We start from the raw sequence: 18,719 nt of genomic DNA, 5'->3' as shown, positions 1-18,719 counted from the left end.
TAAAATAGGACTAATTTGTATATTTGAAATGACAGTGAAGATTTGATTTCCTTTTTTTTTTTGGTATATTTTTTTTATTGGAGTTCGATTTGCCAACATATAGTATAACACCCAGTGCTCATCCTATCAAGTGCCCCCTCAATACCTGTCACCTAGTCACCCCAATCCCCTTCCTACCTCCCTTTCCACTACCCCTTGTTCGTTTCCCAGTTAGGAGTCTCTCATGTTCTGTCTCCCTTTCTGATACTTCCCACTCATTTTCTCTCCTTTCCCGTATAATCACTTTCACTATTTTTTATATTCCCCAAATGAATGAGACCATATAATGTTTGTCCTTCTCCAATTGACTTACTTCACTCAGCATAATACCCTCCAGTTCAATCCACATTGAAGCAAATGGTGGGTATTTGTCGTCCCTAATGGCTGAGTAATATTCCATTGTATATATAGACCACATCTTCTTTATCCATTCATCTTTCGATGGGCACCGAGGCTCCTTCCACAGTTTGGCTATTGTGGACATTGCTGCTAGAAACATTGGGGGTGCAGGTGTCTTGGTCTTTCATTGCATCTGTATCTTTGGGGTAAATCCCCAGCAGTGCAATTGCTGGGTCATAGGGCAGTTCTATTTTTAACTCTTTGAGGAACCTCCAGACAGTTTTCCAGAGTGGCTGCACCAGGTCACATTCCCACCAACAGTGCAAGAGGGTTCCCCTTCTCTACATCCTCTCCAACATTTGTTGTTTCCTGTCTTGTTAATTTTCCCCATTCTCACTGGTGTGAGGTGGTATCTCATTGTGGTTTTGATTTGTATTTCCCTGATGACTAGTGATGCGGAGCATTTCCTCATGTGCTTGTTGGCCTTGTCTATGTCTTCCTCTGTGAAATTCCTGCTCATGTCTTTTACCCATTTCATGATTTTTCATGATTGGGTTCTTTGTTTCTTTGCTGTTGAGTTTAGTAAGTTCTTTATAGACCTTGGATACTAGCCCTTTATCTGATATGTCATTTGCAAATATCTTCTCCCATTCTGTAGGTTGTCGTTTAGTTTTATTGACAAAGCAAGAAAGACTATTCACTGGAAAAAGGACAGTCTCCTCAATAAATGGTGCTGGGAAAATTGGACAGCCACGTTCAGAAGAATGAAACTAGACCATTCTCTTGCACCATACACAAAGATAAACTCAAAATGGATGAAAGATCTAAATGTGAGACAAGAATCCATCAAACTCCTAGAGGAGAACACAGGCAACACCCGTTTTGAACTTGGCCACAGCAACTTCTTGCAAGATACATCTATGAAGGCAAGGGGAACAAAAGCAAAAATGAACTATTGGGACTTAATCAAGACAAAAAAGCTTCTGCACAGCAAAAGATTTGATTTCCTAACTTAAATAACAAGGCAAATATTTTCCACAAGTTGAATATGCTAATGCTATAGCTTTAAGATTTTAATAAAAATAGATTTTGTGCACATAATAAGATAAAAACCTCTTATTAGAAATATCATATTGGTAACTGTATAATACATAATAACATTTTGATTTTACAAAGTTTTCTGAGCCTATTGAATTAAATGTGAAAATGACTAATCAATGTAATTAATAGTTATTGGATAGTTCTTGGAAAGGGCTTTTGGGTATCTATTGAAACTGAAAAAAATGTATGTCATAGTGGTTTATCATCAATATGATTTTTAACAGTGCATCATTTGAGAATTAAATTAGGACTTCCTGATGTCATTTTTGACATATAATTTATAAGACATTCAAAGAAATAAAATTGTTCTAATACATTTTCTCCAATTACCATCTAATTATGTATGTTAAGTAGTTTTCTCAAAGCTTCAAATATTAAAATGAAAAATAACAATGAAATTAACTGACTCTAGCAATGCATTATATTTAAACATTGACATATAAACTAATTGAAGTGTTAAAAAAATAAAACCTTATTTATCTCATTAAGAGGTGCATTTCCTGGGGCACCTGGTGGTTAAGCATCTGCCTTTAGCTCAAGTCATGATTCCAGGGTTCTGGGATTGAGCCCCACATCTAGCTCTCTGCTCAGTGGGGAGCCTGCTTCTCCCTCTTCCTCTGCAGCTCCCCCTCTTTGTGCTCTCTCACTCTCCCTCTTTCAAATAAATAAATAAAATCTTTAGAAAATAAAAGAGGTGCACTTCCAAACATGTACATTTGCAATGGACACATTTAAGAGTACTACAATTATTTTGTTTTAAAATATCAACATATGCCATATTACAAAGATTATATTCTCTGTTAGTATTTAGGCTCCTGTGAAGAAATTGGATGACACTTAAAAACATGCTGGAGATCCATACCAGGTTAAAAAATTTCTTGGAGGGAGTTGTGAGCAAAAAATATTTGGGAACCACTGCTGTTTCTTACTAACCTGCTTGTTTTCTTCATAGTAGTTAGCATTTTACAGTTGATTATTGTTCAGAGGTTCTCAGGTGTAAATAGCAGCCTGTTTTCTGACTGATTTGAGAAGGCATGAAAATTATTAACTATTATGACAAATTTCAGCATTTCCAGGAGGGCTAAAGTATAGGCCCCAAGACTGTATTAAACTGGTAACAATTCTCAACCATGCTGTATGGACTTCTCTGGCAATAACACATTGCCACCATCACTCAGTCACTTGACACTTTGAACTGGAGTCCCAACACTGCCACCCTGGGATTCATGTTCTGCTTCCACCTGCCAGGTGACTGGTTCTCCCCACATATTTGCCTCTTCAATTTGCCCATTTGTTTGGATGCAAAAGATGGGTGAGAACTAGACCATATACCTCAGCTATGGAAATTTGGATATATATGAGTTTTTTGTTCTATATTTATTTATTTTTAAAGATTTATTTATTTATTTGAGAGAGAGAGCAGGAAAGAGGCAGACGGGGAGAGAGAGGGATAAGCAAATTCTGAGCTGAATGTGGAGCCAGCCTCAGGGCTTGATTCCATGACCTCAAGATCATGACCTGAGACGAAATCAAGAATCCAACTCTTATCAGACTGAGCCACCCAGCACCATCCCTCAGTTCTGTGTTTAGAAGCCAGAACTCATAATATAGAAAATTACCAAAAATCAAGAAGGTAGGTAATGATTCTGGAAAAGTGCAAAGGATAAGTATCTACTATAGAGATGTCACTGTCTTTTCCAAAGGGGAGTAAGCTCCTTGAAAGCTGTGCCTTTGTCTTTTTCACTCAATCTACTACACCGAGGAGATCATATCTTCAAAGATAAATTGTGCCACTTCCCTTGCATGGATTTAGAAGATAGAATAGGGTTGGGGAGAGATTTTCTCTGGCAACATCAATGAGTAGCATGTTTGCAATAGAAGGTCAACTGCCTCATATTTTAGATGATACAGCTCAGGTCTCTGAGCTATGAGACATAGAAGGAAAGAAATAAAAATATATTCTTTACCTTTCTTCATGTAGATACTGCTGGGTTTTCATGAGAAGCATAGGAAGGCCCAAATTGACAATCACTCTCAGTTTTAGGGACAATGCATGGTTTACCAGTTTTTAAATTAAGCATTGATTCAAGACTCTTTAGAATATGCTCAGCCGGGCACTGTATAAATGTGTCCACGTACTCACTAAATTTATTCTAATTTCTCATATCCTGGGCATTATTAACCTATTTATCACAGCATTCGATTAGCTCAGAGCAAATGAAAAATTGATCTTGCTTCTTTCTAACTTCCAAAAACATGTATTATTACTAAAAACACACTTGGGACCACTAATGAATGTTCTTATGTGTATAGTACATTACGGAGCCAGCTTCCTATACTTATTAATATTAAAATTACATTGCCCTTTTTATGATTGAGTTGTATCCCTCCCACTCTCAAACTCATATGTTGACAGCTCTAATTTCCAGTGCCTCAGGAGGGGCTTATTTGGATATAGGTAGGGTCTTTGCAGAGGTAATCATGTTAAAGTGAGGTAATTAAGATGGATCCTCATCCAATATGACCTATGTCCTTATGAAAAAGGTAACTTAAATACAAACATGTGTTCAAAATAAACATGAAGGCATAAAGTGGGGTGTGATACACGGGTTGAAGACAAGGAATGCTAACTAGTGCACACAAACCATTAGAAGCTAGAAGAGAGGGGTGCAGCAGGTCGTTCTTGCAGCCCTCAAAAGGAACCAACCCTGCCGACACCTTCTTGGACTTGTAGTCTCAAGAACTGTGAAACAATACATTTCCATTTAAGCCACTCAGTTTGTTGTACTTTGTTACAACAGCCCTAGCAAATGCATTGAAACTTGTCTGATACCAACTCTCTTCATATTTTCTTTTTACATGTGTCACTCTGTCGCCTTGAAATTTTTTTCTTAATCTCTAAAACATTGAAGTTTATTTTTACATCATACTTCAGCTTCAGGAAAGATGCTGTCAGACACATCATGTCTAAGACCATTTGTGGGACCACTGTGCTAGATGTCAGCTTTTCTAGGGAACTAAGGAAAAAGAATAAGGCTCTGGGTTGCCTGCATAGCTCAGTTGGTTAAGTGGCTGACTCTAGGTTTCAGCTCAGGTCATGATCTTAGGGTTGTGAGATCCAGCCCTGTGACCTGCTCCACACTTAGCACAGAGCACAGAGTCCACTTGATAATTCTCCCTTTTACTCTCCCTCTGCTCCTCCCCTTGCACTCTGTTCCTCCCCTCCCCTAAAAAAGGGATTAAGCTTTGGAAGTCAAAGAATTCTAGTCTTCTTGGGGGCCAGCATTTATCGGGATGCACTTTTTTTTTTTTTTTTTTGAGTTATTTGTCTGCCATGCAGCTGGTGGGAGATAAGCCTCTTCCTATGTCTGAGAGGCTCTATTCCAGGCAGCCTAGAAATGTGAGGTGTAGATGCACCAAGTCAGGCCTTGAGAACAACTTTTCTTTTACTTTGTCTTATCATTCTGATCTTTTCTTGGATTTAATTTTCTCACTCCTTTGCAATGAAGTAGCCACACATAAATAGCTGAGATTTTGGCATGAGCCTGGAAGGACCAAGGAAGTAGTTCCCTCTTCATTGCCCTGGATGCTTACAGCTCCATATTGTCCATCCTCACCTACCAGGACACTGCATTGAATTTATAGATGAAGTTGGTAAGAATTGACATCTTGATGATATTGATATTCCAACTACAAATACAGTGTATCTCTCCATTTATTTATATCTTTGATAGTTTTCCTTAGAGTTTTGTAATTTTCCACTTACAGATCTGTGCAAATTTTGTTAAACTTGTACCAAAGTATTTCTTTTCTTTGTTTTTTTTTTTTTTTGAGGGGTACTGTTGTAAATGGTATGTTTCTAATTTAAAATTATAATTGTTTATTACTAGTACTTAGGAAACCAAAAATAACTATTACATGTTAACCTTTTATCCTGTGATGTCACTATACCTGCTTATATAGTGGAAGATTTGGTAGGTTATTAATTTCTTTAATAAATTTCTTTAATAAATACAAGCCTATTCAGATTGTCAGCTTCTCCTTGCATGAGTTTTAGGTAGATTGTGTCTCTCAAGGAATTGGTCCATTTCATCTAGATTATAAAGTCTGTAAGCATAGAGTTGTTTATATTATTCCCATATTATCCTTTTAATGTCATAAGATCAGTAGTGATATGTCCTCTTTCTTCTTCTATATATACATATTTTTTTTTTGAGAGAGAGAAAGAGAGTGCAAATAGGGAGGGATGGCTGGAGGAGAGAGGAAATCATAGCAGGCTCCTCGCTCAGCACAGAGCCCCACATGGCTCCATTCTATGACCCTGATATCATAACCTGAGCCAAAATCAGGAGTTGATGTTTAACTGACTGAGCCACCCAGATGCCCTGGCCAACATTCTTATATTAGTAACTTGTATCTCTTCTATTTTTTCTTAATCTGGGAAGAAGTTTATCAATTTCATTGATCTTTTAAAGAGCCATCTTTTCATTTTGTTGATCATTCTCTTTTTCATTTCATTGATTTCTGCTTCAAGTTTTATTCTTTACTTCTGCTTTCTTTAGACTTAAATTCATCTTCTGTCTCTTCTGTTGTCAGATGGAAGTTTAGGTTATTCATTTTAGATCTTTTTCCTTTTCTAATTGATGTAATTAATGTTGTAAATTTCCCTCTTGGCAATGTTTTGGCTGCATTCACAAATTTTGATTGATATTTTTATTTTCATTTAGTAAAAAAAATGTATAAATTCTTTTAACACTTCTTATTTGACCCACGTATTTATGAACGTTGCTTAATTAATGAATATTTGTGGATATTTTCCATCTCCTTTTCCATCATAGATTTCTAGTATAATCCCTGTGGTCTGAGAACATACTTGGTGTGATTTCTTTTAAATTTGTTACAGCTGAGCTGTATTTGATAGCTATGAACGTGATCTCTTGGTGAATGTTCCATATGAGCTTGAGAAGAATATATACTTTGCTGTTGTTGAACAGAATAGTTTATAAATGTCAATTATATCAAGCTATTCAGGTCAACTATATCCTTATTGATTTTATGCCTATTTGGTTTATCAGTTAGTGTAAGATGGAGGTTGAAGTCTCCAAAATTAATAGCAGACTTTTCCATCATCTATTTCTCCTTCCAATTCTGTCAGTTCTCAGTTCTCTGTCAATTTTTGCCTCACATATTTAATGCTCTGTTGTTAGATGCATTCACATCGAGGTTTTTTAGGTCTTCTTGGAGAATTATTCCTTTTAGGATTATTTAATCCATGGTAATTTTTGTTGTTCTGAATTCTGCTTTGCTTAAAATTAATATAGCTACTCCAGCTTTCTTAGGATTAGTGTTACCATGCTATCTTATTCTCCATACCTTTATTTTTAAGCTATCTGAATTTTACATTTAAAATTGGTTTCCTTGTGAACAAAATATAGTAGGGTCTTATTTTTTTATTCACTCTGATAATCTCTGCCTTTCTGCTCGCATATGTAGCTATTTACATTTAATGTGATTATCAATATAGTTGGATGAATATCTTTATTATTATTTTTCTTCCAAAAAATCATTAGTAAGAGAAAACAAATCTTTGAACTCTAACTTGAGAAGTTTCTACTGACGTATCTTTAAACCCACTGATTCTTTCCTTGGCATTATCCAGTTTTCTGATCAAAGAGCATTCTTCATTTCCATTACGTTGTTTTTATTTCTATTATTTCCCTTGATTCTTTCTGAGAGATTCCATATCTGCTTATATTATCTGTTTGTTCATGCATGATGTCTACTTTTTTCTTTTGGAACACTTAACAATTATTTATAGCTATTTAAATAGTATGAGAATTCTAATATCTTTCTCATATTTGAGTATGGTTCTGGTGCTTGCTTTGTCTGTGCTGGCTCCAATTTTTTTTTTCTTTTTGGCCTGCCTTACACATTTTTGAAAACTGAATATGTTGTATTAATAACAGAAGGTACAGTAAGTAAACCTTTCGTGTGAGAATTTATTAATCTGGCTAAGAGTTGGGATGTATTTAACACAATCATAGTGCCAGAGGCTTCACTTTCCTCTGTTGTCTTTCTTTTTGTCTTCTCTCTTGACTCTGAGCTTTCTTAAAGTATTCCTCCTCTGAAGGCATCTGTGTCTTGCAGTTCCTTTAGCTGTTACCCACTGTTATTATGCCAGAGCCCTGTTGACATGGTGGTCAGTTGTGGGAGAATGGAAGTGATGATTAAATCTTCACTGTTTAGTTGGTCTGGATCTCTGTGTTATGTATTTCACAAGTATTTCTCAAGTGATATAACTTTTCTCCTCCTTACGTAATAAAGGAAATCCAGAAGGGGCTGGAATGGCAGAAATAGTCTTGAACTGAGATAAAGCTCTGGCAAAATATTTTCCTTAGAGAACAGACTTTTTTAATGGAGAATTACCTAGACTTGTGTCACAAAGATTACTCTTCCTTTCTTCCTGCCAGAGCCTTAGAGGATATCTTTCTAGGGTCTCTATCATGAAAACATAATGGGGTCACTAAAGGTAAACCAATGAAAATATAGGAGACTTACTAAGACTGCAGCCCCTAGAGACTCCTTATTCTAAGGTTAGTCTATAGTCTGCCTCCAGAAAATCATCAAAATTGCCATTGAAATGTTCCTATCAGTTTATACTTCTAAAAGTTTCGGTTCTTTAATAAAAATAATGACAATAAGAAGTAATAATAGCAGCAATGGTATTAATTCTAAAGGTACAGTTGCTTTAGATTTACATACATATTAAATTGTGTCTTTGCTTGCCATTTATTTCGGCATTTCAGAGACCTTTGTTATTCCTTCTGAGACATTTTTTTTTTCTTAAAGTATATCCTTCTGTAGTAGTGGCTAATTCTCTCATTTATGGGTTTATCTGAAAACTAATCTTGATTATATTTACTTTTTTAGAGAGAAAGAGTGAGTGGGGAGGAGGGAAAGGCAGAGGGAAAGGGAAAAAATCTTAAGTAGGCTCCACACTCAGTGTGGTACCCACATGGGGCTCAGTCTCACAAACCTGAGATCATGACCTGAGCTGAAATCAAGAGTTGGACACTTAACCAACTGAGCCACCCAGAAGCCCCTTAATTATATTTTAATTCTAGAATGATAATTCTCTGTAGGCCAAAATTTCAGTTTAACATATGATTCCCAGCAAAATGTTAAAGTTTTTATATATTTTTCTTTTGGCTTCTCTTGGTGCCATTGACAATATTTTTGTCAGTCTAGTCATTCCTTTATAAGTCATCTCCTTCTTATCCTTTTGTTTCTCTTCCTTCTTCCCTTTCATCTCCTTCTCTTTTTATCATGTTCTTTTCTGTCTTTAGATATTTTCCTTTCTTCTTATAAGCTCAGAAATTCTTTTAGAGGACATCTCTTATAGTTCATACAATATTTAACTGTATTGTAGTCAAAAGGTTCCTATTATTGTTTTGCCTGCAATGTGTCACACTTTTGCAACCCTAGCCTCCACTAGCCCTTTTACTGAAATGTTTATTTAAATTGCTCCCATGTGCCAGCAATCTACATTAAGTTCCCCCACTTAATCCTTTCAGCAATATTATAAAATTAAGAATTGTTACTGTCTCCATTTTACAGATGAAAAAAAAAATGAGCTGAGACATGCTAAGTAAGGGAATGACTGGGACTCCGAGCCCAGATCTGTCTGGCCCCAGACCTCTTAATATCTCTCTTAATATCACCATCATATGACCTCTCAATGTAATCCTCAACCTGTCTTATCTACAGACTCTTCTTCATTTGAATTTCCCCAATTATTACTAGCTAAACTATGAATATGACTGATAATAATTGTTTAGTTATTTTCATTTTAATTGGCATATGCTTTTTTCTTTCTAAATGGGGTACTAGACTCCTAAGAATATAAAATGTATCATTTACCATGCTCCACAGTACCACCTAGTATAGTGTTATGAAAAAATACAGTGTTCAGTAAATACTATTTCAGTCTTGAAAAAATCCAATTGTTTCAAATCTTTAAGTTTTTATTTTCTGAATAAACCTGTCAATCAGAATCATATAATAATCATTTTATTTTTTATTATTTATTTATTTATGATAGTCACACACAGAGAGAGAGGCAGAGACACAGGCAGAGGGAGAAGCAGGCTCCATGCACCGGGAGCCCAATGTGGGATTCGATCCCGGGTCTCTAGGATCGCGCCCTGGGCCAAGGGCAAGCGCCAAACCACTGCGCCACCCAGGGATCCCTATAATAATCATTTTAAATTAAAATGCATGTATTTAGGGGCACCTGGGTGGCTGGCTCAGTCAGTCTTATCTGACTCTTGATTTCAGCTCAGGTCATAATCTCAGTATCATGAGATCAATCAAGCCTTACATTGGGCTGGGCTCCATGCTGGGTGTGGAGTCTGCTTAATATTCTCTCTTCCTCTGCCCTTCCCATCCCCCCAATTCACACCTTCTCTCTCACTCTAAAAAAAAAAAAGAAAAAAACTTAAAAATAATAAAATAAAATGCATGCATGTAACTATTAATAAAAAAAATAGAAGATCTATGTCTAATAAGGAGAGTGCCACAAAAGGAGAATAATGTTTGGGCTAATAACATGTCATTAAAATGATGAAAATGATGATCATCTGTTTTGTTCCTTGTTAATATATGTCAATATATCAGGTTATATTCTACATTTCTGAGTTTTTGTTTTAAAAAAATTAACTTATTTTTAAACATACCTAAGGTTTCCACATTTCTCCATGCACTCTGGATAATAATCTTAAAGGTAGGCATCAGAAATTAGCCTGTGACCAGGACCACAGTCAGTGTGGACAAAAAATATGTTGTTAGCATTACCGTAATAGGCTGACTTCTTTGACATCAACAACATGCTTTTCTTACCGCAATTTGTTCCACTATATTGTTTCATCATTAGGAGTGCTTGTTTAAAACCCATTTACAAAGCTGATTGCCAACTATTGTCTAGAACTATTGCAAGAGATTTAAATGTGTGAAGTTTACACTTGGTTATTGGACTTTTAACTGCTTTTTGTTTGCCAAGCACAGTTAATACTTAAAAAACACTGTAACCAAGATGATGAAAGTTCAAGTTCCCCATGACTCTCTTTACTTGCCTATCCTACCCATCCACCTTTGATTATAGTTCCAGAAAATATACTGCCTCTCAGTAAATTCTTACATTCTTGGAATCAATTCCAGTAAAGCTAGTTATGTGGTGGTCTAATCCCGTCTTGCTGTGCTCCAAGTTGGCTTTTGATTGTTATTTCAAATAAAATGCTTTTACTGCTTCCCTAATTTGTCCATGTAGTAAAAGTCCCAGAATAGTCTCTATGCCTTTTTTTTTTTTTTTTTTTTTTGAGATGAATAAACGCTGCCTTAGGGAAACTGTGGTGAGATTTTGGTGGTCATAGATATCATGCAAAAGGACTTATGAGGAGTCTGTGATTCAGAAACAGCTACGCATGCATGTGTGACTGCACACATACTTACCAGCTCTGTGACCAGAGGTGCTGGCAAGAATGGGTGGCAGTCCGGTGACAGTGAAGCAGGGATCTGGGGAACGGGGCCAGAGGGCTGCTGGCCTGCCTTCTTCCCTGAGGTCTCAACCACTTGTAACCACTGTGACGCAAATATGCTATCAAACTAAAATCAAGAACACAAAAGAATTGATAGAATGATAGACAAATATAAGGAGGAGGATACATTACAGAAGACTGGAAAAGAACAAAGAAAATTAGAGGTCAGAGTGGGGAGTACATTTCTTAGCCATTAGCAGCACTATTAGCTGTGTATGACAAGATTCCCAAGAATCTAGACACCAGCCTCTTACCCATGGTAAGAATAACTTCATTCGTGTCATTCAATGAGAGATGCTGAGAAATTTATTGATGTGCTCTTACTGAACACAGATTTGGTTTGTGGTTTGTAGAGCGGTAATATGTTTGGTGCGAATTCAAAGCTTCGTTGTGTTTTGGCTCACTAGAAAAGTGATCTATGAGACTGTGCAGGACTGCTGTGTCGTGCAAATGTGTTTCTTGTTTTGATGCAAGCAGCTTCTCTGTCCATCCAGACCACAACTACACTTGCTACTCAGAAGACAACGCCTTTGAAAGTATTAAGGGATTTAAATAATTATATATTGGTTTCATCCCTCAAAACCAGAAAAATTTACTTATGTCTTGATACAAGTATTTCTGTGGTATTTGAAAAATAATTTTGGTGATTTTCTGGTATATAGGATTTAGGAAGTGATATAAGAGTAATACACACACACACACACACACACACACAAACTATAATGCTGAGGATTTTTTCCCCAAAAGTTTTAGGGTAAGAATAATCTCATGATATTTATTTGATTTAGCCAAACTTAAAATAAATAGCCATAATAGATATTTGTGGGACTATATAACAAGTGTTGGGTTACTTTAACGTGTTAACATTTTCCTGCTGCTGATTTGTAAAACTGGTAATTTTTTTTTTAAAAAAGATAGATAGGATAGACATAATTAGCTTCTCAAAATTAAATTAAAAACATTGCTAATTTTAAAATGCTCTATTTAAGATTTGACATTCTGTAAATACATTTTCTTATTAATTTTAATAATTTTGAATGTTTCAGAAAAACAAACTAATAAATTTATAAAAATGATTTCAATAATTTCCTTTTACTTTCACTATAGCTTACATTTCCAGTGAAACTTTGTCCAAACTTGCTATGCTTTAAATACATTCACATGTTATTTTTAATCCTTCAGATCAGTACCTACATTGGAACACAAATTATGTGAAAATTTTAATTATAACAATATATAGTGACTGGAATTCTTCTAAATATCACTGAGACATCAACAGAATGATAGATGTGCCAAAATAATTTAATACAGTGTCTTAGATATTTCATTGACTCTTAGTTAAATAAAATCCAGAGCTTCGTACATATTTTTCATTTTATTGTTTTGAATGTGCATTAATCAGTATAGGAGGATGGAGCATATTTTATTAAATAGTTTGTGGTTTGTTTTGTACCTTCTAAATATACAGACATATGGTACATGAGCCTTTTTTTGTACTCTTGCTCCAGGCCCTGCAAATGTTGGGGCGGTCTAAGTTTTGACAGCCTCGATATAATACAAATTTTACCTTTGCCAGATGCGTGACAAGAGCTGTTTCTCCATGGATCTTTCATTAATGTGAAAGTCCTTAAAAGACTGTACTTTCTAAAAAAAAAAAAAAAAAAAAAGACTGTACTTTCTAATTTATTTTGAATAGAATAAAATAGAGAAATCAATTCATACAATTACTAAAGTTGTAAGATAAACTATTTAAAAGGTTTTTTTAAGTTCTTTTTTAAATATGAGAAATTATTTAGAATTTCAGCAGAGATCCTGGATTTTTTATTTTGGAATTATCTAGTAATATACCACCAATAGAGCAGATCTCATGAACAATCTTTATTTAACTGAGCAGATCTCATGAACAATCTTTATTTAACTGATTATTCATTGTTTTCCTGGTTATACATTATGTCTTTCAGTGAGGCAGTTCCATGTGATGTATTCCTTCCATCTAAAGAATGAAGACTGAGGCCATCCACAGAGGACCTTGGTGATGAATCCATCTCATCAGTCATCTTTTCTCTCTTCTATCCAGTTGTTTGGCCTTCTTGACTCAAGCTTCATGATTCAAGATGTGAGTCTGTCTAGTGCTATGAGAGATGTGTGGTGGGGCCACTGTGTTTCAGTGGATATCTTTGGTAACTGACTCAGTTGAAACCTCCCCTCCTTTTGATATTACTCCACAGCTTTCACTGAAATGTTCTGTAGTTAGTTTTCTTTTCTCTTTCTAATATAAACCCTTAACTTTCCTGCTTTTAAATTGTTTTGATCTTTACTCTCAAAGAAATCATAATCTGCAATCTTTAACTGTCTTCCACCCCTCCAGATGCAAATTATTTTACAAGGTCTGGAGCTAGTGTATTGAGGCAAAACACCTTGTCAATAGCTAAAAGACATGGTGACTAGTCTTGCTCAGCCTTTAACAAGTTCTCTGTGTGATATCTTCACCTCTCTGGGTCTCTTACACTGGGAAAGTCTGTAAAAGTAGTGACTGAATGGGCTTTTATGTCTTTTGAAAATCCTACATTTTCTGAATCATCACTATTCTTAAAATACTTTGGTACTTATTTGATCAATTAAAGAATAATGGGTATATAGTTACACCATTGTGTAAGTTGATACATAAAAGAAAAAAGTAAAAAGAGAGAGAGAGAAAGAAAAAGAAAAAAACCCTTTGTTTTCTTTAACTACCTCTTTCTAATTTCAAGAAATACTGGACAGTTTTAGAATTCTATAATCACAAAATATTCTTTTTACATTTGAGTGAATGTAAAAGCACAGATCTTTTCAACCTGGTTAATCTTCATGAATTAGAGAGCTCTTGTGTATAACTATTGCTGCATCAGTGGTCCTTATTCTATTGGGAAGTTAGTTATTCAGTTCCAATATACTGCCTTTTTTATTGTAAGAGCTTCATTGATATGTAATCATATACCATACAATTCACTCATTCAAAGTGTAAAATTTAATAGTTTTTAAGTATAACCAAAGAAAAGCTAGATCCCATAGTCAATGTGAAACTGAATCAGTTTTATATAGGGATAGGCTAATGCAACAAGTCAGAAGCATATCTTCTACTTATAAATGTTTTGTAATGACATTCCCTTCAAGCCCTGCAACTTACACATACACGTACCCATGCACACACATACAACCATTTTGTTGAATTGGAGAAGATAACAAGGATAAAATGGAAGTGTAATATTTTTGTAGACATGTATTATGTTTGTATATTTGAGGAAAGAATGTTGTACTACATCTGGTGTGACATAATAAAATATAGGCCAGGTATTGAGTATGGGTAGTATATACTGAGAAATTAAAAAATAAAAGAGATATGTTGGGTGCTAAGATATCTTGGTTTAAGTTGGGATGTTCAAGAGCAACTTTGCACCTCTGTATCTAAACAAACAAACTACCATTTCCAAACAATGTATTTTATTCATTCTCCTCCAAATGCCAAGACTTATTTTTAGGGACTTTCATCTTACTCTAAATATTCATCACTATTTTCAGAGATTTTCACAAACAGCATTCTTCAAACTGAGGTACCTGTATCGCTAAAGTATATAAGAAAGAAAGAACAATGTGGTAAGAAGGGAAAAATAGTAAGTTTAAGAGATTAATTTTAAAAGAATCAATTACTAGGTCTTTAACATTGACCTCAAAATTTTAACTCCTAAAATAAATCTTGAGAACTCATCTGTGGTCCAAATATCCCTTTCAAAGTCACTTTTCTCTCACTTTTACACAACAAAGATATACCTCTTACTAATATTCAATCTCACCTTGGCATATGCTCCTGGATATTAAAACTTTTGTGGCACCAAACAAAGAGATAATTTCAAATATAGGCTATAGTGATGAGAAAAATGAATAATTTATAAATGGGTAAGAAATCCTTTTTGCAAGTCTGGTGGCTTTAAATTCTTTCTTCTCAAGAACATTAAAGGAAGACAATAAAAATGCCAGCTAATACATCATTAAAAATAATTCTGGTGAAAGATTACTATGTGGCTTTTGCCATGAAACTAGGATGGAACTTAAAGAATTGAGTGACAGTGCACTAGGAAGACTCTTTGAATTTTTATTTTCTTACTATGTGAACATAGTTTCTCAGCACTTACAATTATAAAAACAAAAAACAGGAATTGAACTTATGCTATCTAATCTAGCAAAAAATACTATTCATAATAATATTAACTCACTGGTGAATAAATCAGTACAATCAATAATATGCATGTCCAAAAACATTTATTATGATTAATAATTTTTTAAAACATGTATATTTACATCATTTTGATAAATTGTGGACTAATAATCATTGTAATGATTTTTCAACAGAAATGAATGAGACTTGGTTACCTAACCACCCAGAAAACCTCCAGACATCACAATTTCATGAAATTATTAAATATTTTCTTAAACATAGCCTAAACATCAAATATTTTCTTTTAAATGATATGTTTTGTGTTTGGTTTTGGAAATTAACTTCATTGTTATTCTGGAGTTACTCAGCAAAATTGTGCTTTCAAATATGTCTTTGTGTCCTCACCTCTAATTAGTGGTGCTCACTTCCACGAACACCTGCTATAATATCTAGGCCATGATTTTTTTGTGATGCTTCTCTGGTTCTCTAGAATTCCAAATTCATCTTGGCTGTGATGGGCAGTTACTTATACTTCTACACCCTTTAGTCTGAAATCACTGTAGGTTTTTTTTTTTTTTTTTTTTTAGTGTTATTTATTTATTCATGAGAGGCACACAGAGAGAGGCAGAGACATAGGCAGAGGGAGGAGTAGGCTCCTTACAGGGAGTCCGATGTGGGACTTGATCCCAGGACCCTGGGATCATACCCTGAGCCAAAGGCAGACATTCAACCGCTGAGCCACCCAGGCATCCTCACTGTGGGCTTTTAAAAAATTATTGTTACTTATTTCATCTATTTGCTTTTAAAGAGCTCCATTATTTCCCAGAAGCCCATAGTTTTAATTATCATTTGGTTAACATTGTACAGAAAGGATTATTAGTATTCTAACTTGCTTAAGAGTCCTAAAAAGATAATAACAAAAATAATGATAGTAATAACATCAATAATATCACAAACAACAGTAAGAAATTTACCCAGGGTTACATGGCAACTAAGTGGCAAGATAGTTTGATGCCAAATCCAAACTCTTAACTGTTATATCAAAGTAGTAACTGAGGTTATTACTAGTAGCTATGTGTAAAATTATACAGGTAATTGCCCTTCCAATTGTCTACTTTTTTAAATCTAAATTTACTAATCTAAGTTTTAAGTGGCTAGGTCATGAAAGTAATAATTAGGAACAAATGATCAAATTCCATAGATCCTGGAAAGAAAAATCTCAGAGCTTTGTCTGATATAGTCCATTTGTCCTCAAATGATGCAATTGGCTACACTGGGGATGAGAATGCCTGGGGCTGGGTCACTACTCCTAAAAGGCTTAGAGTTCAAATTTTACTGACTGACACTATTCAGAAAGTTTTCTTTATTAATATATTATTGGAAAGACAGAAAAGTTAAATGTTCATTTCTGCTAGAGAGTTTTTTTCTTCTTTGTAAGCCTGAGTTCCAAAATCAGTCTGAAGTCAGATTTTGTTGCTGACATTAGTCTTAAATCAAAAAAAAAAAAGAAAGAAAGAAAGAAAAGAAAGAAAGAAAGAAAGAAAGAAAGAAAGAAAGAAAGGAAGGAAGAAAAAGTTCATAGCATGTTTTGTAAAGTTGATTTATGCCAGTCCCAACCATACTAAGGGAGAAAAAAGATGACAATCAAATGTTGTACTTGGAGTATGTTAATATCTTTTATGTAAACTGTCACTCTGAAATATTTCTTTAAGCAGTCATGGGAATTGCAAATGTCACATTCTGTTCCAAATTAAATATGAAGGAATCAAATAAAATGAGTTTTGGTAACTTTTTTCTTTTAATGAAAAAGTGTTTACCAGGTTTTATATACATTCCATATCACTGTAGGCCTTCTTGAGTTGTCCTTCATAGAAAATATTATTAAGCATTATCCTGAAATTACACAATAGAAAAATGATTTATAGATATGGCAACCACAAAACAATATGAATTAGAGAAAGAATATTCAAGACCATTGTAAAAGAGTGAGAACAAGTCTAAATTGAACAAAATTCAAAGAAGAAAGAAGGTAGAAGTTGGCTTACTCAAAATAAGTCCCAGAAATGGAGGAAAATTAAAATTGCATAATGTGCTAAAATAAGATAAAAAGCAATAAAGAGTTTTGGAACTGAATACTTCCTTTCAAGGCTATAAGATCATGGGGAGAACATTAATGATCCTGTACAAAATGGAAGACCAGAAAATCACCATCTGTAAAATTTTCATTGAAAATATTTTTAGACAATTATCATAATGATTTGACTCACATATGGAATATAAGAAACAAATCAGATGAACATAGGGGAAAGGAAAGAAAAACAAAATAAGATGAAAATAGAGAAGGAGACCAATCATAAGAGACTAACTCTTAACTATAAGAAACAAACTGAGGGTTGCTGGAGGGGTGGGGGGTGGGGGGATGGGTAACTGGGTGATGGGCATTAAGGAGGACACGTGATGGAATGAGCACTGGGTGTTATATGCAGCTGATGAATCACTAAATTCTACCTCTGAAACTAATAATACCCTATATGTAAATGAAATTGAATATAGATAAAAAACATTAAAAAAATTTTTAACTTTAATATTGACCTGTTCATTTTAATTTGATATCTTTTTAGAAGATCAGTATATACACTTGGATTTTATAAATGGGAATTTATGAAGGGTTATGGAGTTGAAGGGAAACTACAAAGTAAAGTCCAGCCATCACTCATTCATTCACTCAACAAATATATTCTTCAATAATGGGGGAAAGAGGTGTGAATAAGTGGGTAATCCTTATTTATGTTCCGACGGGGAGACATAAACAACAAACAAGTAAGTAAATATGTGAAATGGCAACAAGGGCTCTGTAGAAAGAAAATAGGAGAAGTGATACAAAGACTGCAAATCATTGCACCAATACAAAGGATGATAGAGGGAAGGTTTCCTGCAAACATGACTCCTGAGTGAGGCTGAAGAAAGGGGTGACCCCTTTCTTCTGGTACCAGGTATCTGGTAGAAGAGTTACTCAGGAACAACAAATGCAAAAAGTTGAAGATAGTGGTGTGTCTGGTATCAGAACATGCACCAGCAGTACAGAGCATGCCAAAGGTGCATTCTGGATAGGAAAACCATGAAGAGATATTCTCTTTTATGGATTGATGCAGGATTTCACTCAGGGCCACCCATAGGTTGTATGGAGTCCTAGGCAAATAATTGTTATGAGCCCATCTTTATAAACAATTTGATTAAACTGTATTACATTTTATTTTTTTTTTTGTATTACATTTTAATGGGCATATGCATGAAGATTTAGAATAATGAGTAAGTAAGAGGTATTTATGTTTATGGTTAGCAATGATCCGGAGTGCAAATGAGGCAGGGACTATATTATCCAACTTCTTTGTTCCCAGCCCCTAGTACCCAGATCTTTCCATGAGGCATATTTGCCACCTTTTTAGTTCCATTGT

At 34.7% G+C, this 18,719-nt stretch overlaps 1 long non-coding RNA gene across 1 annotated transcript; it reads left to right on the top strand.

Annotated features, from left to right (window-relative positions):
* Positions 1 to 11,127: 11,127 nt before the first annotated feature.
* Positions 11,128 to 15,863, top strand: LOC119871647. The gene is made up of 3 exons (XR_005357649.1): positions 11,128 to 11,331; positions 13,034 to 13,188; positions 15,459 to 15,863. It is a non-coding gene; the product is annotated as an uncharacterized LOC119871647 (long non-coding RNA).
* Positions 15,864 to 18,719: the final 2,856 nt, after the last annotated feature.

The sequence above is a fragment of the Canis lupus genome, chromosome 4 (assembly GCF_011100685.1).
Source record: "Canis lupus familiaris isolate Mischka breed German Shepherd chromosome 4, alternate assembly UU_Cfam_GSD_1.0, whole genome shotgun sequence".
NCBI lineage: Eukaryota > Metazoa > Chordata > Mammalia > Carnivora > Canidae > Canis > Canis lupus.
The sequence above is the reverse complement of the archived record's forward strand: the minus strand, read 5'-3'. Positions and strand labels throughout refer to the sequence as shown.